The 21,801-nt window shown below is 36.5% G+C and overlaps 1 long non-coding RNA gene across 1 annotated transcript; it reads right to left on the bottom strand.

Moving 5' to 3' along the window:
* Window positions 1–2,880: 2,880 nt before the first annotated feature.
* On the bottom strand, window positions 2,881–21,640 carry LOC129146521 (uncharacterized). The gene is made up of 4 exons (XR_008553377.1): window positions 20,971–21,640; window positions 20,030–20,337; window positions 19,168–19,209; window positions 2,881–2,987 (listed from the first exon to the last, which is right to left on the bottom strand). It is a non-coding gene; the product is annotated as an uncharacterized LOC129146521 (long non-coding RNA).
* Window positions 21,641–21,801: the final 161 nt, after the last annotated feature.

The raw sequence follows: 21,801 nt of genomic DNA, 5'->3' as shown, positions 1-21,801 counted from the left end.
CCATGTGCAATGATGTCCTTTTCTTTTGTGTCTGTGACCTAGGGCACCAGTAAAACTTTAATAGACTAATGATACTGAAACAGAGATATGAGTATCATTAGCCACTTAGGAAACAAGGAGGATTCAAATTAAAATAAATAAGATATTTGTAAGTAGGCTACTTTGATGTAATACATTTCTAAGTTACCTATCATTGTGTTCCAGTTTTGTTTTTGTTTTTTTTTTATTAAGCCCACTGGTTGTTGCAATACCATCACACAATTATCCCCTCCAATCTGTGTCCCTCAGTCTCTGCCATAATGCAATCAATAGAGGTGGGTGCTGCTGTCTGGCAAAAATCCCTGTTCATACTAGTTCTTGGATATGTTCTCTCACAGGAGATGATGCATGTCATGGGCTTGAGAGGAAAACAGTTCCTAAAGGATAAGTCAGAAGCAGGACCTGTAGAATATAGATGGTGGGGGGAAGCAGTATGAATGTACTGAAATACTAATTCTTCAAACACTGAACCAAATTCTTCTAGAAAATCTAGTCAGCAGGGTAGAAGTAATGAGAGTTTAAACTGAGAGATAAATGATGCAAAAAATAATCACATTCAAAACAAAAAAAAGACAATTTACCTGAAGAGGGGAGACCATGATAAAAATTTAACTCCTCGGCTATGAACATTGAGAATATTTTATACCCTTTGCAAAAGGTTTCAAAGTAAACACTCTGTCCCTCAGAGGTGGGATTGTTCAAAAGCTGAGAATCTCAGAATTTGGTGTGTGTGGTAAAATGTTGGTACAGGAACTCACAAGGTTGGATATGCATTTTTGTTGATTTAATTTTAGAGATGCTAAGAAATTCTAAAGGTGTCTGTATCTCCCAAGGAAACAATGGTTTCCTCTGACACTAAGACTACACAGGTTTTTGTGGAGGCTGTGGTTACTGATGGCACAATGCAAATGGTATCACTTGGTGAAGATGATCCTGGTTTCTGGGGTTCTGGAGAAATAGAAAGGATTTTAACTCCTAATAAGAAACAATGAGCCGTCCTCCCTGGTGGCATAGGCAGTTGAGCGCTGGCACTGTGAAGCTGTCCACAGCCTCTGCAGTGAGGGTTCGATCCTGGCCAGCTGGCGAGAATCCCACATGGCAAAGCAGACCTCTCCTGTCTCTCCCGCTGCTCCCCTCAGCAGTGTATTTCATCAGTCTGCCTGTTCTGTTCCCTGCTCTGTCTCCCAATGAATCTTCTCACTCTTCCCGTGCATCTGGCCTGTACCCGGGTTCTTTTATAAAAATAATAAATCTTTAAAATAAAAAAAAAAAAAAGAAACAATGAGCATACTATTCTTATCCCGGGATCATGAGAGGTCTGCATGGAGAAACTTAGGAGTTAGGAGGAGAATCAGATTTGATCAAAGAAGTATCTGTATGTGTGTGCTCTTAAAAAAGCAGTAATTTTTTTAAAACCGGAGAATAGGAAGGGTTAAAAATCTAGCTCATTTTCCGTAAACAAGGGCTTTCTATTGGTATAAGAGATGGTATGCATTCATCTCCTGTAACTGTTGATTAGGATCAAGGAAATCATGTTGGTTGGCCCCTGAGTAAATACGAGTGGTGCTTTACTAGTCAGGCAAAGTTGCTCCTGCAATGGTTTGCGCTCTCTGATATCTGCCTGATATCATTCCATTACACTCCAGTTTTGGCTTTGTTGGTATCTATTTTTTTCTGCCTACCTCACCCATTTTCCAATATCAGGCTCCCTTATTTAACCTCCACATCAATGCCAGAGAGATCATTCAAGAACACAACTTCAATCTTGGTGTCTCCTCGCTAAAACTGCCTACTGGTGCCATTTTTCTAGAGTATAATGCTCGAAATTCCTGCAATTGCTATTAAAAGTCTGTAACAGTTTTGGCCTTTGTTTACTACCTCTCCAAATGTGTGATTCTGCCCTAGGCCTACATAAGCCCCAAAAGACTGAACTCACTTTTAACTCTAGTTTTCTCAAAAATGCTGAAGTTCTTAGGAAACACCACATTTCTATTTTCATTTATGTTTTCTACCTGCCTTATATTTCCATCTCTCTCTATTCCAAAAACACCTATTCAATCCTCAAAATGTCACTCAGTTTCTTAGTGGAGACTTCCATGACGATCTCAGAGTCAATCACTCTTATTTTCCCACATTCTCACCTTTAGCACATTGTCTGGCACATGGCAATTTCTTAATAGTTGTTTGATGTCTAAATATATGTATTACTCATGACAATGATTTCAGGATCTTTAATGAGCAAAGTATTTACAAACCTGTAAGAATATAGAGAGTGGAATATACAGGGTGTATCAGGAATTGTATCCATTGTTTGTATGTAGTAGATACCTAGCTACAATGAACCTTAGCATTAGGGTTATAATTTTTTTTTATATTCTTGCCAAAATTGAGTTCAGAAGTAGCAACACTGGCCTGGAATGGTAGTGCCACAAGTAAGTTTCATATGTAGGTTTTACTATGCTAATTTTGTGTATTTTATCCTAAAACACATCCAATGTTCCCAGATTATGAACTACTGAAACTCCAGCCATCACATATTAATCTCAAGTAGAAAACCAAAACATGGAAATGGCAAAATGAATTCTTTCAAACTTTCTTAAAGCCCTCTCTAAAGAACTTCTTAAACAGTGGACTATGGAGGTGGACTATGCTTTAGTGCTTTGGTGCTTTGGTGGTGGGTGAATTCCTGAAGGGGGGTCCGATGCTACCAAAATAGTAACAATGATATAACCAATGTTATCTCAAAAAAATTTTCACATTAAAAAAAAAAAACAGAATTTCTTGTTGAGGGAAAAAAGGTGATTAAATACCTGGGTACCCCAAGTAAAATGATTGCTGTAATGGTGCTCGCTGACTCAGAAGGTGTTGGAGACCATCTGTTCACGTAGATGCCATGAGACCTGCCAGAACCATTGGCCTCCGAGGGCTCTGAGTCTTCATTCACAGGTCTGCATGGAAAAGAGCATATCACATTGAAAAAGTGGAGGATGTTCGTATGGGAAAGAAACACAGATGAGAAAAGTACATGGAAAAAGAAACAAACCTGGAAAAAGAGTCCTAGATTTAAAATCATGTTTATCAATTTTGCTCTCCAGGAGATAATGTAGGTACTGTACTATATAGACTTGACATTAACTCTAAGTAAAAAGGATGAGTGTCCACTTTGTAAACTGTTAAAAAAAAAAAAGCAACAACACAACGAACTTCTCTCTTAGTACGATTCCTAGTAAGACATTCTTTTTTCTTTTTAAAGATTTACTTATTTATACAAGCGCTGGGTACAGGCCAGAGGCACGGGGTGGGGGGCATGGGGGTGAGAGAATCCATCAGAGACAGGGGAGGCCTGTCACGCCATCTCCCCCAGCTGGGTGGGAATCGAACTGGCACCACAGAGTCTGTGGACAGCTTCACAGCCCTGTGCTCAACCCACTGTGCCACCAGGGAGGCCCCCTAGTAAGACATTTCAATGGATTCTTCAACTGAATGAATATAAACCTTCCCCAAGTAGAAGCAAACAGGGTCTGTTACTAAGAAAGAACAATGGATAAATAAATTCTGCTAGAGGTTTTTTAAACTATGAAATCTTAATTTTATAGAACATTAGATTTCTAGAAACATGCATTCTTTGCAACACAGTTTTGGAAACACTGGTCTAGGCAATCTCTTAAACATGTGTAGTAACATGTCATTAATTGCTAATGAATTTCAGATCCCCTTGGATTGATGTTCTCTTATTCTAGTAAACCAAAGCTATCTTTTTAGCTCAGATAATTTTATGTGTCCTTTCCCTTTGACTGTGTGCACTTATGAGGCAATTTCTCTAGGGTAATTGTAATCCTTCCTCTTTAGAGATATTTTCTCGAAACGCATTGTTTTTCTTCCTAAGGACTAAAGTCTATAAGCAGCTGGGATAAAGCATGGGTCAGCTATCCTCTCAGGCTAGATGATCGATTTAGGCCCTTCTGCCTGCCTTACTATGTGGACATTGCGCATCTGCTGTCTGCTGTGGCATCCACTGGAGAAAATGTTGGGTGCTGTATTTCAGCTGCTGTATACAGCCAGGCTTTTCAAACAATGCAGATAAAAACCACCCATCATTTTGTCCCATGATGGAACCTAATAATCTCTAGGATACTACAATTTTCTATCCACTGATGACAAAGCTGTTTGCTTTATAAGAGAAGGAACACCTGCAATGTAAAAAGATGCTGCATTTGGAAATGCCCTGCATATTTTGTACAGATCCTGGCTCTGGAGTCAACTACTTTCAAGGTTCAAATCCTGCCATAGGCATAAGTTTCTGGAAAATCTCAAAGAATGTCCTCTCTGAATTTCTATCTCTGAAAGGAGCATCAGAGCATTTTGGAGAGTAATTTTGAAGTTTAAAAAAAGTACCTAAAACAAATGTTGGCAAAGGGGTGGAGAAAATGGAAGCCTTGTACACTATAGATGGGAATATTGATTTGTCCAGCCCCTGTAGAAAACAGTATGGAGATTCTTCACAAATGTTAAAAATGGATCTAATGTACAATTCAATTCCACTGTTACCCAAAAAATGCAAAAACACTAATGCAGAGGAATATATGCATTCCTATGTCCATTATAGCACTATTTATAATAGCCAAACTAGGGCCTTCCTGGTGGTACAGGGTTAAAGCCAGCCCTATCAAGCTATTGGCAGCCACTGCAGCACAAGTTAGATCCCCCGGTGGCCAGGGAGCAACCCACATGGCGCAGCAAGACCTCTCCTGTCTCTCCCGCTGCTCCTCTCAGCAGTGTATTTCAGTAGATTTGCCTGTTCTGCTCCACACTCTGTCTCTGGTGAATCCTCTCACCCCCCACACCTCTGGCTTGCACCCCAGTTCTTGTATGCATACATAAATAAATCTTTTAAAAAATATAAAAAAAAAATGGGCCTCCCCTGGTGGTGCAGGCAGTTGAGCGCTGTGCTGCAAAGCTGTCTGCAGCCTCTGCAGCGCTGGTTTGATCCTGGACAGCCAGCAAGGGTCCCACATGGCGTGGCTGACCTCTCCAGTCATGCCCGCTGCTCCCCTCAGCCGTGTATTTCAGTCAGTCTGCCTGTTCTGTTCCCCATTCTGTCTCTGGTGAATCTCTCACTGTCCTGCACATAAATAAATCTTAAAAAAAAAAAAGATATCCTTTAAAAAAATAAAAATATATATAATAGCCAAACTATAGAAACAACCCAACTAAAGATGAATGGATACATAAGATGTACTTTTTTATATATGATGAAATGCTACTCACCTATAGGAAAAGGTGAACTCTTGTCATTCATGACAACATGGATGGAAGTGGAGGGGATTGTACTAAGTGAATTAAGTCAGAAGGAAAAAAAATACATACCAAATGATTTCATTCATATGTGGAATATAGAGAAACAGAACCAAGGAACTGAAAAAACTAAAGCAACACAAACCCTTGAAATAAGCCTGAAGAACTGAAGCTACTCAAAAGGGGGAGGAGAGAATAAAGTGGGAAGGGTCTCAATGGTACATGGTATCATTTGCAGTGGGGGTGGTGTGATAACATTCATCTGAAGAGGTATGGAACTAGTCTCCTAAGTCATATACAGTGTTGTAAAACAATGTTACCTTAATAAAAGAAAGTAAATTAAAAATTCAGAAGCTAGAAAAAAAAATCTGACTTGTAGAGATTCTTTATATATTCTGATGGTGAGCATTATACCTTCTTTGTAAATTCTAGAAATATCTACTATTTTTATTTGTGGAAGAATCTCCCTCTTGGTGGAAGTTTTTAATCTTTTCCATTTTTTTGTGTGTTTGTGTCAAAACTTTCCTTACCCTGAGGATATGGACAGAGTTTTCTATATTTTCATATACAGTTAAATTTTAGTACTTCATGAAAAAAAGAAAAGAAAAATAATGTAAAGCTTTGAGCACAATTCTTGGTACCTGAGTCCCTCCATAAGTTGCTGTTTTCTCCCTTGTCTTTTTCCTCCCTCTCCTTAGCCTTCTCAACTTTACACCATTAATTTTAGTAGTAATGGAAGTATTAGTGTTTTATTAGCAATAGCAATACTAGTTGTTAGATGCATCATTCTGTTCTCTAAAAGTTTCTGGGTGAAGGCATTTCCTCCTGAATTTGTTCCAAAAGCCAGATGATAATGGAGGGGAAAACCTGTTTTGGTAATTTCCAGCAACATCTAGTCAAGAGAAGGAGTAAGTTGGCACATTGGAAGGCTGCTGTAGAGATTATGCAATCCACAGTGCAAGTACATTCCTTACTTTCCAAATACTCATGGTATCAATGAGCTTTTTGTTTTTTTAAAAAATTAGGGAGGAAAGTGAGTCAAAATAAATTCATAATGGAAAAGAAAAAGCATCTGCCCCATCTGATTCCTTACGGAAGTCTATAATTTCCAAGGTGATGTGGTTCCTACAGAAATTGCTAATCCATCCAGTATCACATTTCCTCTCCCTCACTGTGTTCCTGCCACACACTGATTTTATTTTTCTTGTTCAAGCCTCAGTGTTCTACTCTTGCTGTTCTATCTTTCCCTCCCTCCCTCTTTCTCGCCTCCCTTTCCCCGTCCTTCTCTGTCTCTCCTATTGTAACATTTCTATTCTGAAATTTGCGACATTTTTTTTCACCCTATTTATATTTGTCTCTGCTCCTTAGTAAGCATGCAGTAAAAGAGGAGGGAAACTGCCCGTCATGGTCAGGGCTGTGTCCCTGGTGCTAGAATAACATGGCCATGGTACTATCAGGCTATTTACTCTCCTACCCATCTAGAGTTCTTTTACATCCTGCATCTTTTCCCCACATTTTGTCAAGAACTATGGAGTTTCTAATACTTTACCCTACTTTCAAGCTAACACTTTGTTCTGCTACAGTTTCATGGATGTCGGTAGAAGATAGAAGGCTCCTGGGTCAGGACAAAGGACTTGCATTCAAAGCACAGCAAGGAGTTTGAGCGTCTTGTTTGCATTGCTCCCCAACCCCCAATCCCACAGGGCAACTTAAAAAGGGTCAGATGGCACCTACAAACAGAGTGCATGACAGAAGAGGAACTATCAACTTGGGAAAGCCACATCATGCATCCCAGCCCTAAGTTCCAGAGAGAAACACCACCTCTGCTTTCCAAAACTGTAAACAAACCAGTTCTTTGCTTTGGAAAGAGACATTATGTCTGATCTCTAACACTGTTTACTATAGAAATATCTGGATTGAATAAAAGTCATTATGTCTGCTCCTAAGATGTTCAGAAATGCTAGAGAGCAACAGAGAATTGTCTCCCAAGCCCCCCCATTACTCACACTTCACCTTGATGTCTATTTTGCTCTTCTAAATTCTATGTTACATTTGGCTTTTTCAATCCACATGCTCCCTTGGATCACTCCAGACCTCACTGGAATTTACACTCTAATACCAGTGAATAAGGAAACCCAGATTCTTCAGCTTCAGAACCAGTACTCCTCACCCGTTTTTCCCCCCATGAACACAGCTTCCAAAATAGTCCATATGGCTGCCACTATCTCTCAGGGGCTCTCTAAGTACAGCAAATATGCAGTAGTCAAGCAACACTTTCCAATGAGAATAGAGCTGGGTAGCCTTTGACCAACTTAGAAATAGTAAACCCAGCAGGAGAAATTAAAGCATGATGATACCGAGATAAGTTCTTTCATGTGAATCATGGTTACTGGCACTTGTAATAACCATCATATCCCTAACAAGCATGTCCCCTGTATGGTGAACTCGGAAGTGTGTGGATAGTTTGGAAGGCAATCACTCCACACTTATAGGGTCAGATTTAGAGAGGGACATTTTCCGCTAAAAGTCTAGCCACCAGTGCCTGAGCTGTCAAAGCTCTGAAATTATTTAATAAGGTCTTCTGTCTTATGCATAAGGGATATCTAGACTGATATATAAAGAAACAATTTTCTTGCTTAATTAACGCAATACGAGACATAGCTTTTAGTATTGAACAAGAAATAGAGAAGGGCATTTGGCACACATACTTTGCAAACATCAATATTAACATATTTATACCTATGCATAGATGTATGAAGCCAAGGAGAAGTAATCGTATTCTCAGACTGACAAGATTAGTGTTCTTATAACCCAGTCTTTCTAAGCCATTTTGAATGTAGAGTGTGGACTTTAAGAGAGGATTATCTAAGGCATATAAAACAAAACTGTTGATGCTGATAAACTCTGGCATCACTCCTTTAGGAATCTTGAATTTATCCATTAAATCCTAAATTGTATGGAACATTCTGAGAGGTGTGTGTTCCTTGATGTGTAACAATTACATGGCTATTTTGTAAGTTCTCAAGTGTGGTAACATAGTGGTGTTCTGTAAATAAAATTTTTATAGTATCAGTGTCTCAAGCCATGGTGATTTTAGTAAATTTCCCTCAGATTATTATTTCTAACCTGACTGTAAAGAGGAAATATTGATTTCAATATACAGATTTCAAAAGTCTGTTTCAGAAAAGTCATTATAACAGTGATAATAATAATACCAAAAACATTTAAGAAATATCTATCACAACAACAATAAAAACAAAGAGAATATGAACAATTGGTACCACATCAAACTAAAACTTGTACACAGCAAAAAAAAAAAAAAAAAACTATCAGTAAAGCAAAAGACACTCTACTGAATGAGAGACATATTTATACACCATACATCCAACATTCCAAAGAACACAAACAACTCAGCAAAAAAGAAAACAAATAATCCAATCAAAATGGGCGGAGGAGTTAAATAGGCACTTCTCCAAAGAAGATACACAAATGACTGACAGGCACATGTAAAAATGTCCATCATCATTTATCATCAGGGAAATTCGAATCAAAACCACAGAAAGAGAATATACCTCACATCACTGAGAAGGGCCTACATCAAAAAGTTCAGAAAAGACAAGTGCTGGTAAGGATATGGAGGAAAAGGAACATAGAAAATAGCATGGGGGTTTCTCAAAATATTAAAAATTATCTACCACATGATCAAGAGATATCATTCCTAGGTGTCTACCTGAAGAATACAAAAACATTAATTCAAAGGCAACTATGTGTTCACTGCTACACTATAAGAGCCAAGCTATGGAAACACCCTAAATGCCCAAAGGCAGAGAAGTGGATTAGGAAGATGTGGAAACTTACATTGTCATGTCTATGCAGTGATATTTACTATAACTAAACTATGGAAACAATCTAAGTGCCCAAAAACAGTTAAGTGGATCAAGAAGATATGGTTCATATACATGATGGAATACTACTCAGTGATCAAAAAATTTACACTCATGTTATTTATTTATTTATTTATTTATTTATTTATTTTTGGTGGGACCCTCGCCGGTGGGCAGGGGATGAACTGGCGCTGCAGAGGCTGCGCCACCAGGGGAGGCCCTGTACACTCATGTTATTTGTGGCAATATGGATGGAGTGAAATATGGATAGGATGAGATAAGTTAAAAGGAGAAAGGTAAATACCAGATGGTGTCAGTAATATGTGGAATATAGAATAACTAAAGCGTCAGATAAAGACAAGCATAAAAACTAACTCCGGAAAGCTGACTACAGAACTGAGGTATCCAGAGGGAGCAGAGAGTGGGGGAGGGTAAGAACAGACAGGGAAGGAAGCACAGTGGACTGTGGTGGTGGACTGTGGGTGATTTTGTGGTGCGTGCACTATGGTGGCAATACTTAAGAAGGCATCCAAATATTACCTCAACTAAAAATAAATTAATTGATAAAAAAGAATAAACTCTTGCCATTTTTACCATTATAGAATTTGAGGGGATTATGCGAAGTGAAATAATCAGAAAAGACAATTACTCCAATGTTGTCAATGATTTGTGGCTATAGAGAAACAAACAAGAGAGTCAGATAAACTCAAACCAATACAAACCCTAGAAGCTTGACTAGAACTGAAGCTACCAGAGGGGTTGGAGGAGAGGAGAAACGAGGTGAGGAGGGAGCACAAAAGACTATGGGTGTCTTGGTGGTGGGTGTGGGGTAGCAACAACACCAGAAGCTGGAGACCCTATACCTCTAATTTATATACAGTGTTGTAAACCAATGTTACTGCTATAAAAAAATACAAAGAAATTTATGAAAACTATAAACCTTTCTTGAGTACTTATTATGTGCCAGGCACTGTGCTAAGCACTTTAAATTATCTAATTTAAGTTTCTTAAGAAAAGTTTGAAGTGGCAATTATTTCTAATTCTCAGGTGAAAAATGAGAGATACAGAGTGGTGAAGTGACTTGTCTCAGTTAAGTAGCTGAGCTAGACCATGACCCATGTTTCCCTTGAGCTGCTCTGGAATACCTCCACTTATACATTGATTTCATTGTCTTAGTTTTCAAAACACAGCTGCTATTTTTATACTCACCAAGACTGGACATTGAACCCCTACCTCCATCTTCTATTCTCATTTTATCTCCAGAGGGATAATCCTCTTCTTTATAACCGGTCTGGAGGCTGATGCCTGCCATACTTCATTGACTGCACTGCTGGCTACCAAGTTACTTGCACTTAAACCTCCTTTTCTGAAACACAAACCTATTCAATCTAGGTGAGAAACAAGAAACACTAACCTATTCTATGGTGACTATAGTAAAATGTAGTGAAGAAGTTTTAAACTGACAGTTGTTTCAGTAAAGCCTGCAAAAATATTTATCAGTGTGAGCCTGATCTTTTCCTCCTTTATACAGAAAGTTCTGCTTTCAACATAGAAAAAACAGATTCCCAAAATTCAGGATATGTTCATAGAGGAAAACATTATTGTCTGTCTTTGTACAAAGACTCAAAGCAGAGTTATAGTTGTCTTTTTCCCAGGTAGTAACTGGTTTTTGTTTGTTTATCTTCATGGACACTGCACTTATGATGTTCATTTTTTTATGGTAAAATAATAATCTTAAGACATTTAAACTTACTATTTTAAAATTTATTTTCCTTTGCTGAAGCTATGCAGGGGGAAACAATAACAAGAAAATATTTCCAAATGAGAGAAAGACATGCTTGGTAGGAATTGGAGATACTGACTTAGACTACTCTTGTACAAAAATACAAAGCCACACTTACACACCGTTCAACCTAAGTGGTAAAGGGAACATTCATTGAACAATAGGACTATGGAAATTACATTACTAGTAAAGAATTTCAAAGTCTATTGACAGAACTAGGAGAACTCTGGTCCCACCAATGTGACATTAACACACTTAAACTTATTCCTCTAGAGTACTTAGCAGGCACAAAATGAGATCTTTCTGTAACCAAAAGAAAAAATACAATCAGTCGTGAAATGGGTGTAAGTTTCCCTACAGGTAATATTGTAAAAATATCCTGGCATTGGGCCTCCCCGGTGGCGCAGCAGGTTGAGCGCAGCACTTTGAAGATGTCCACAACCTCTGCAGTATGGGTTCGATTCCCAGCCAGCCAGGGAGAAACCCACACGGCACAGCAGACCTCTCCTGCCTCGTCCCCTGCTCCCGCAGCAGTTTCTTTGGTCCGTCTGCCTGTTCTGCTCCCTGCTCTGTCTCTCTCTGGTGAATTTTCTCATCCTCCCAACCTATGACCTGTACCCCAGTTTTTGTATAAATAAATAAATCTTTAAAAAAACATTCTGGTATTTATGGCATACACCAGAGAATCTTTTATACTCAGCCATGTCTGTTGAGTTAATTGACAGCTTCTATTGTCAATCATTTGCTGTTAACTTTACAAAAACCTACAAGCACTTTATTTGGAGCAGTGCCTCAGATTCTGAACTAAGTATCTTATTTCTGAAGGGAAGTGTTACTCGGAATGACTATATAATTAGGAAGACAGAGAAAGTGAGTATGAGCTTCTAGCACTATGCTGTCACTTCCTCCTCAACTTTTTAGAGAAGTGAATGAAATCTCAGCAATTTTGAGAATGCAGCTCTTACTGGGTGATAATTATAATAACAAACCTGTCTCTGCAAACCTGGAGTCAGATTTCTGGGGCTTTAAGTGAACTTTGATATCATTGATTCATTTCTTCTGTGTCTGAGTATATTTTTCCTTTTTTTGCTCTTTGCTGCTGTTTTATAAAAAACTATAAATGTGCCTAACTACAAAAAAAAACATACTGTATGCAAATTATAAAATAGAAAGAAGTGATATCTGTTGATAGTTTTACGCACCTGAAATGTGTATCATTTCAGATTTATATTTTATCCTATTATGGGTAATTTGCAAATCAGTACTCATGCAAATTAGAAGTTTCATTGACTCTAGAATACATTGCAAGTATCTTTTTGTATCAATACGTAAAGATTTACTTCTTTCTTAAAAAAAACACTACTATAACTTTGGGATATGAATATGGCAAAGCATATTCAACCATTTCCTATTTTTGAACTTTTGAGATGCTTTAATTCTAGAGGCATTTACAAATACTAAATTAAATCTCCATCTACATATACCTACCTTGCTTGCACTAAAATAGCCACTGCACAGATTCCTTGAAATGGATTACTGATGTATATTATAAATATGGGTCTATCTATCTATCTATCTATCTATCTATCTATCTATCTATCTATCTACCTATGTATCTAGATACACGCACATACACACACATAATATAATTTACTATATAGTGACATATTGCTTCTATGTTGTTGCTACCATATAGTGACATATTGCTGCTAAGCTGTTGCTACCAACAACTCAGATAAACATGAAGTACTGTCAGTTCTTCAGAAATGTTTTTATTATCTGATGATCATGGCATCATACTGCTTGAGTTTGCATTTGATCACAATGCAACTGAATCTCTCCTCTCATGCTTTCATTTTACTGGAATCTTCTAATGGTTGTACCATTTCATCCTCTATACACACTTTTTGTGAGTTGTCTTTTATTATTAATTGATTTATAGGATTTTATAAATTCACCCTTGATCAGTAATTAATTTTTAACTAAAGTTGGAGGTGCAAACCTCAGTCTAAGGCTTTTTTGTTTGCTTTTTTGTTTTATTGGAATGTATAGTTCAAAATCCTATTCTGTGCATTGAATAATAAGTTATTTCATAGGGACTTTCATAGTATATTACCTTTCCAAATAAAATTCCTCAGGTATACATTGTCTTTTCTGTGCTTTTCATTGTTTTCACAGCTATACAAGACTTTATGTGCGAGAACTATCACATTTATATATCACACTTTGTCCAAGTATATCTTTCTATTTGCTACAACATTCCCTATCCCTAGATATTCTCCCTCAAATAAATTTCTTGATAATTTTGTTCACATTACTCCTTCAGAGGATATTTTTAAATTGACTTAACCAGCTCAAAAATTAATCTCATTATTCAGTCCACTTGTGATGATTTTGTATGAATTAAGGTCTGAATATTCCAAGGAGGTACATAAGTAGAAAACAGTTCACAAATGGACATGAGAAAGTGGGTCTGGGCATGTGTGTTCTTTAATGCAGCATGCAACTAAATGAGGAAATCTCAAATAGAGATTTGGATTTCGAACCTATATAGACATAACTAATATTGTCCAGTCATCATTTTTAAAGATTTTATACAAAATGTTACTTTTCCATGATAGTTGATGTGCATAGTTTTGGTGACTATGCTTTATTTCTCAACGAGTGTGTTTCAAAAGAGAAGGGTTTTTAGCAACTTTAAAGTGAGAGCGTTATTTCAAAGAGAAAAAATGATGAGAACATTTGGAATTACAGTTCAAAGCTGACAAACACTTCCTCTACCTCTCCCCAAGTGTTAGCATAGAGGAGCTATAATAAGTGTAAAGGGATTTAATCCTAATTTTTTTCCCTTTTGCATTTTCCTGGTACCTCACAAATTCTTATCAAATAAGGTATTATCCCATCTTCTATTTTTATTTTTTATTTTATTTTGTTTTTATATATTGTGCAGAGCTAAATTACCCATTGATTTTAGGAAATGGGAGGAGAGGAGGCCACATTTTATAATGGACTTTTTCTTCATAATTTATGGGGCTTCCACAAGCATCGATGTAGGAGGTAGAAGCTGCTCTGGCTAAGACCAAGTCTTGTTTCTGCACTCTCCTTAAGCCTTTGACAAAGGCTTTATGAACCTTGACTGACCTTCCCTGACCATATTTTTCCAAAGCCACAAGGCAAATCTCCTGAATTCGCTGACTTGCTTGGGAGTCTGACAAAAATTTCTCCAGGCACTGAAATCATGACTTAAACATATGGCTGTCAGACTAACTTAGGGCAGTTAAATTCCTGAAATAGATAGTTTTCCTAGAGGTATCAAATCTCTCAAGGTCACCCAAAGAGTTACTATCATAGTTTAGCATGGTTCATAGAGCTAATAATGAAGGTTAAGAACAGAATATCAGTCTGGTTACAGGTCTTATTAGACACAGTTTCTTTAAGTTTTTGGTTTTATTCACTTTGATAGAAAAAAAAAAAAAAAGCATAACCACATCTTTAACTCAAGTTGCTCTACATAGAGAACTGAAATAAAACAAAATGTTTTGTAATATTTTCAGTTCAGTATTAATTGATATTTGTGTTTAACTTGAATTTCAGAACATTGATAGGATTTCCTTGGCTTATGATGAAATAAACTTCCTTGAAAATCTCCTTATACACAATAAATAAAATAAAAGGCTAGTATAAAATGGATCTCCACAAGTTTTCCCTGATTCTTTTTGTCTAATAAAAGTTGTTTTTCAGTTTCAGAATTTGCTGGATCCATAAAAATGGCTTGTCTTCCAATGTTCCCTTTTTGAGCTTCTGAACTACTTTCTGCTTTAATAAAATCTAATTGTCAGAGCAAGAGATAGCAAGAGATAGCAAGGGAAGAGCTGATTAGCAAGAGCAAGAGATAGCAAGGGATAGCAAGGGGAGGATGATTTTTATTAATTAATAACTTTTTTTTTTCATTAATTTTAATTTCATTTATTTTGTATCATATTTTATTTGCTTTTAACATTAAGACTTACTATATTTTCACTAAATATTCACTGCCTTAGTGGCAAAATAGTTGAGGAGAGCTGGATGGAGAGCATTTTTTTCTCCTCCTGTTTTAGGGTTATGGTTGAATCTTAAAGTTGCTTAAACACTTTATGTCTTATGTATTATCACTTGATGAGTAAAACTTCTTTGGAATATTGAATTCACATTCCTTGTAAAGGCCAATGTTTTCTTACTTTAAGCTATAACTACATAATGAAAAAACCAAATGGTCAATTTGGGATTTCATAAATTTTGTCTGAATGTGTTCGTTCAACTGCAATTTGGCTACCATGTACAAAGACTAAATTTCACTATTTGAAAAATTTAAAGAGCCTCTCCTGGTGGTTCAGCAGTTGAGTGCTGGGCTGCCAAGCTGCCCGCAGCCTCTGCAGCACTGGTTCAATCCCTGGCTGCTGGCGAGGGTCCCACATGGCACGGCAGAACCTCTCCTGGCTCTGGTGAATTCTCTCACCCTCCTGTGCTTCTAACTGTACCCAGTGCTTGTATAAATAAACAAACAAACAAACAAACAAACAAATAAATAAATAAATAAATAAATAAATCTTAAAAAAAAGAAAAATTTAAAAATGTCCTAGGAAAAATTACATATTTTCACAGGCTATTACACTGTAAAGAGTGTGTTAACAATAACCATAGACATCACTTGTTGAAAATATGTTAATGGTTAATGGTTACCTTACTTTGAAGGTAAGATTTCAGGAATACTCCATGTAAATAGAAATTATTAATTCTCTATCACAAATAAACTGAAATTCAGGGAAGTGAGCAAATCGTAAGACCCAGAGAAAGTCATTATCTGAACTCAAATCTCACTTATGCTTCCATAGACTAAAAGATTTTAACATTTAATTTATAAGAATGTCATTTATTGTTGAAAATACTTCTGATCAGAAATATTTTCATCACTCTTATGACAGTTCTAACCCCAGACCATGTGGCAGGAATTTACCTTCCTTGCCTAATCACAAATTAATGAAATATAAAATCTAGGGCAGAGTTCAAATCCAGGCTCTGATTTGTAAGCCATTTGCATCTGGGAAAGACTTTATTCATTTTGAACCTAGGCTCTGTCTGCACACAGCATTATTGTAAGGATACAACTGCAAAGATTATGAGGGGCAAACAAACTACAGCTATCAGTTAGGTGGTAAATTCTTTTAAAAGGAGAAGAGGTATTTTGGAATCCATTCTCTCATTTTGTAAATAAAATTTGAGAATGGCTTACTTATGTTGAAGTTCTAACACTGAATATGAGTGGTGACAAATCATAAACCCATTCAATTGCTTTCAAAAGTGCACTTCACATCTTTCAAAGGCAATTATGAGCTGTCATTTTTTGTAAATGGTTGAAGTGTAGGACAAGTAAATATATCTTTATTTGTCATCTTTATTCTTTATTTAAGTTGGTATTGGATTATAAGATGTCTGATGTTGAATGTTTTTTACTCATTTAGAGCAATGTTTTCTGGGTCAATCCTGAGTTTGCATGGGGGAAAGTCTACATTTCTAAGATTTGTATGGGTCTTATATTGTTCATGATTAGTATTATTCAAAAGTAATTTTTACTCATCTTAAAATCTCTTTAGTTTCTTCCTACCCCTAACCAATATGTGTGTGTATAGTATATACAGTTATATTATATATATATATATACACATATAATTATATTATGGATACACACATATATAACATGTATAAATTAAAATGGACATTATAATTTTTTTCTCTATGAAAAATCTAGGTGAATGTTAACTAAATCAAAATTTAAAATGAATCAGGTTGAGAGAAATTTTTGGCTACTTGTAAATTCCAGTAAAATATCTAGTTTGTGCTATTTTCAACATTTAACACAAGGGCATTAATTACATTTAAATATATTTTTACTAGCAACCTTCAAAAAATGCATCCGTATCCACAAACTCATTTTCATTTCATTCCACAAAACACAATTATTGTAAACATCAAGAACTGGGAGCTATTGAACAGATGGGGCATTAACGTCTTAATGCTTGATCTCTGTTCTAGTAAATCCTTCAGTTTCACATCCTTTCCACAAATTCTATGGCCATTCAATCCATGATGAATGATTTCTAAAATGCTGCTTTGAAGTTTGTGTCACTTTTTGTGTTTTACAATTTCAGACAAATATGTAAACGCAGCTGCCCAACAGGATAAAGAGGCCACATTAAAATCCTCAATTATTTTAAACTAAGAATATCCTAATCATGCCAGAAGATTCTGCATAAACTTAACCACTTTCTTGGTACCAACATGCCTATTCTTTTTATCATTGCTGATAAGTAATCTTTCAAAACTGAGTCCCCAACTCTGACTTTTGTTTTCTTTCTACACTCTAGATACTAAATAAATGATGATGATAAAATAGATACATAATATTCATTAGTTTCACATACATTATATTAACTAAGAAAATTAGGAGTAAATAAGCATCCCTATGACTTAAAGGAGTGTAAAGACTGTGTACACACACACACACACACATACCACACAAAGTACACTGAAGAAAAACAACTTAAATGACTTAATTTTGCTGTAAAACATATACATCCTAAATTCCTTGATTTTGTTATGAAAATAGAGAATGCCTGTTTCTTCAATCAAGTTATACAGGATACAGTATCTTAAAATATCTAGTCTAGATTGTGACAGCATTTTTGATAAATTTTCCTTATTTTCTAATCTCCCCCTTGACTTTATTTTTTTTTTAAAGATTTTTTTATTTATTACCCATACAAGCACTGGGTACAGGCAGAAGCACAGGAGGGTGAGAGAATTCACCAGAGCCAGAGCAGGGAACAGAACAGGCAGAAGGACCGAAGTACACTGCTGAGGGGAGCAGGGGGCGGCAGGGGAGGTCTGTGCGCCATGTGGGACCCTCGCTGGTGGCTGGGGATCGAACCGGCACTACAGAGGCTGTGGGCAGCTTTGCAACCCAGCACTCAACTGCTACGCCACCAGGGGAGGCCCCCCCTTGACTTTAATCACAATTTCCATGTTGCCAATAGAATCTAGAGTCCAAAACCCTTCTTCAAAATTTTGAAAACTACTGATATTTGATATTTGAAAATAAGTGATATCTTTCAACTATCATTTCTCTTATCACTGAAAAAAAATCTACACTGCCCTGCTTGGGTTGATGGGTTTGACATCTGTGAACAGAAAAGACTGAAAAAAAAAATAGGTGAATCTGGGTGGCACATGAGTTGCTGATAAACTGAAAACTGTCACAGAAGGAAATTGGAAATGCCCTACTTACATGGCAATTAAATAGCCTGGCTCTCACATATACCTTTTATTCCTGATGGGCATTGCCTTGGCCTTCTGTTAATCTTATGGGAAAACACGTGTTATAAATATGCTTTTGAGAGAGTGTACGGCTCACTGGGATCTCTGTGCTTCAAACATGCGTTGTGGTTGGTTGTATCTTGGAACATACTCTTCAAAATTTCCCTGTGTGTAGTGTATGTAAAATAATCTGTCTGAGGCAGGTGTGGTAAGAAGCATTCCTTTTTGCAGAGTAGTTTAGAAATAATATATGTGTTTGGGTTAAGGTGGCATGGGAGCTAGCTTGTTGCAGCATCTTCTCTGTTAACAGGGAATTTTATGTTTCAGTTCAATCTTACGCAACATGTGGATAAGCAGAATCAGCATTATGAGTTACATGAGCACATGATGTAGAAAACTTACTGAAATGTTAGAAAAGCAGTGTTGAGATAAAGGAGAGAAGGAAATTGGCTTCCATGGGATACCTATGAGGTTTACACGAGAGGGCTATGTGATTCACATTTGTTTTCCCATAAAATATCACAACCAGCTAAGGAGGTAACATTATATCATTTTTAAAAATAAGAAAATAGGATTCAGGAAAGTTGAGCAATGTATCCATGGTCACACAGCTATTCAGTGTCAGTGACAGATATACATCCATGCACAAGGATTCATTGTGTTAAGCTAACCTGGATTCTATTTTGCAAAGATCACAGGAAAAATGATATATTTTTGATATGCAACCTGGATGAGGCAGAAAATCTCAAAGCTGATTTAGAGTGTCAAATGTTATAACTGAAACATCAGATCATTTGGTTATGTTCTTATACTTACCATGTCTCTCAGTATGCTGAATAGTCAAATGGGTCTTCCAGCCTTGTAAAAAGAATATATGTGAGTAACCTAGATGACTAAGGTATCTAATCTAAGAATTACTGTATCACTTATATCACAGTTCTTTTCTTTTTCCCAACTGAGCTAATATTTCGATATCAATTATAAAATAAGAGCAAACCCTCTGAATGTGCTAGTATATAGATGATCTTAGGATAAACAGGGAAATTAGAAAAGGAGACCAGTTCAATAAGGATAATGAAATACTCCATATAAATATCCCTGTACCTATACATAAATGTAACTAATATCATGTTTAACTGCAACCTGCACATTCATTGTTGCAGATTGGAAATGATATTTCACAGGGTAGCCACATGAAAATACACTTTCAGTGCCTACATCTGAGCCATGCAAATGCTCTTTAAAAGACCATTTATTATAGATTTTTGCTAAAGCTCATTTAATATTTCATCATTTTTATTTGTCTCCTCTTTTCCCTCACCCCAAATTATTTTGTAAATTATAAAAAGCCACAGTGAATTAATGAGAACATTCTTGCTATTTTTTTTTCATTTGGTTCACATTTAGTTGCAGTGAGTAAAAACATTTCTGTTGAAAAGAATCAGTACCACTTCTTCAATTAGGTCAGGGCTTCCTGCCATTTAAAATTGACAGAAAAAGCAAAATGTACCAGATTGCAACACTGGAACTAGAGCTATTAGACTTCCCCAAGATCTCTGGTCCTAGGTTTGACCTCAAATCCCTTCTGCCCAGAACTAGTGACTGTTTGAAGGGCCTTTGTGACTAGCCTCATAAGTCAGAAGAAAGCCCTGGAATATTAAAGAATCTTGGCACTCACCATGTTATAGTTGGACACAGTAGTTCATAAAAAGAAAAAAAAAATCTTGTGAATATATATTCTAAAAAATATTCAGAAGCAATTTTCATAAGACTCATAAGAAGATAGTCAAATACAGATATAAGATGAATAAAGCAGATTTTAACATAAGCTCACAATACAGTAAAAGAAATAAAGCAACAAAGGTGTGGTTAAGAGAACAAGCTTTGAAGTTCGAAGATCTTGATTAGTATTCCAGCATGAATTCTCTAACTGTGTGACCTTGGGCAAGTTGCTTGCTCTCTCTAATCCATAACGTATGGAATCATCTGTAAAATAAATATATTAAAATTAGCTCTCACAGACAAGTTTTGAAAATTAAATGATTTATGTAAATTGGCTAGTACATTATCTGGCACCAAGTAAACACTTTAAGACTGTTAAACATCATACTTATTATTATTGCAACAACTTTGATCAGATGTAAACATAAATTGAAGGGACTTATTCCACTGGGTAAAAGACAAACATACAAAAAAGATAAGAATATCAACAATTATTTATAAGATTCAATATAACAAGACTATGTCAAGTAATTTATTTCTTTGTCATTAATTTCTTTTATTTCTGGTTTTATGTGCAGATGTTAATGATACCTTAGATAGGAAAAAATAAACACATTCATAATTTAGAGTTGTAATTCCTTGTTTTGGAAGAGTCAAAATATCAGTATTTTATATACCCAAAATTTATTTATAAAATTTACCTGTTAAAAACATAGATGTCCCAACACAAATTATGTATGCATCATGCAGTAAAAACTGCCCAGTGAGTATTGTTAGCATCTTAAACAGAGAAATACAGTATGGACATTTCCATATGCACTCTTAAGTTTTAAGATAAACCCTAAAATTATTTGTAAATATTTGTTTTAAGTGATGTGTATCCTATTGGATAGTCACCTAACACTCTTGGTCAGAAGTTAGATGTTCTCAGACGTTATTGTTCAAATGATGGATGTTGCAGTAACTTTCCTTGAAAAAGACATGATCAGTAGAGTGATTTGGGTGTATGTCAATAGATAAAGGGTATACAGTTACTCTTGATTTATAGAGTAAAGTAAAAGGAGCTTTTCTCCGAAAGAAGAAAAGATTAAGAAATTGCATCTGGGGGACTATTAGTCTTTGTTGAAACAAAACAAAACTATGCAATGGCATTATATGGGATGGCATTGGGTCAGGTAAGAAAATGTTAACAAATGATTTCAAAACATTGCCAAAATCAGTTTTATACTTAGAACTATTTGACAAATAAGTAGATTAAAGGGTAAGCAAATAAAACAATGACTGGATAATGTCATATGATGAAGCTCTGTTCTTTAGTGGCTATCTTTAAGAATACATTGACATTGGTTGAGTCTGACCAGAGCAAGCTCCTCCTCCCTAGAAACAGGGGATGTTTCTCAAATCTCTCTCCCTAGATTCATTTCTGAAATAATTTCCCAATAATACTTGCCTTCAAAAACACATAACCGGGCTTCCCCTGTGGCGCAGTGGTTGAGTGCTGGGTTGCGAAGCTGCCCGCAGCCTCTGCAGCGCCGGTTAGATCCCTGGCCAGCGGGCGAGTGTCCAACATGGCTCACAGATCTCCCCTGCCGCCCCCTGCTCCCCTCAGCAGTGTATTTCATCGGTCTGCCTGTTCTATTCCCCTCTCTGGCTCTGGTGAATTCTCTCACCCCCGCCCCCCCCCCCTGCGCTTCTGACTGTACCCAGTGTTTGTACAAATAAATAAAT

The sequence above is a fragment of the Talpa occidentalis genome, unplaced genomic scaffold, assembly GCF_014898055.3.
Source record: "Talpa occidentalis isolate TD23 unplaced genomic scaffold, MPIMG_talOcc4v2.1 talOcc4.298, whole genome shotgun sequence".
Lineage (NCBI taxonomy): Eukaryota > Metazoa > Chordata > Mammalia > Eulipotyphla > Talpidae > Talpa > Talpa occidentalis.
The sequence above is the reverse complement of the archived record's forward strand: the minus strand, read 5'-3'. Positions and strand labels throughout refer to the sequence as shown.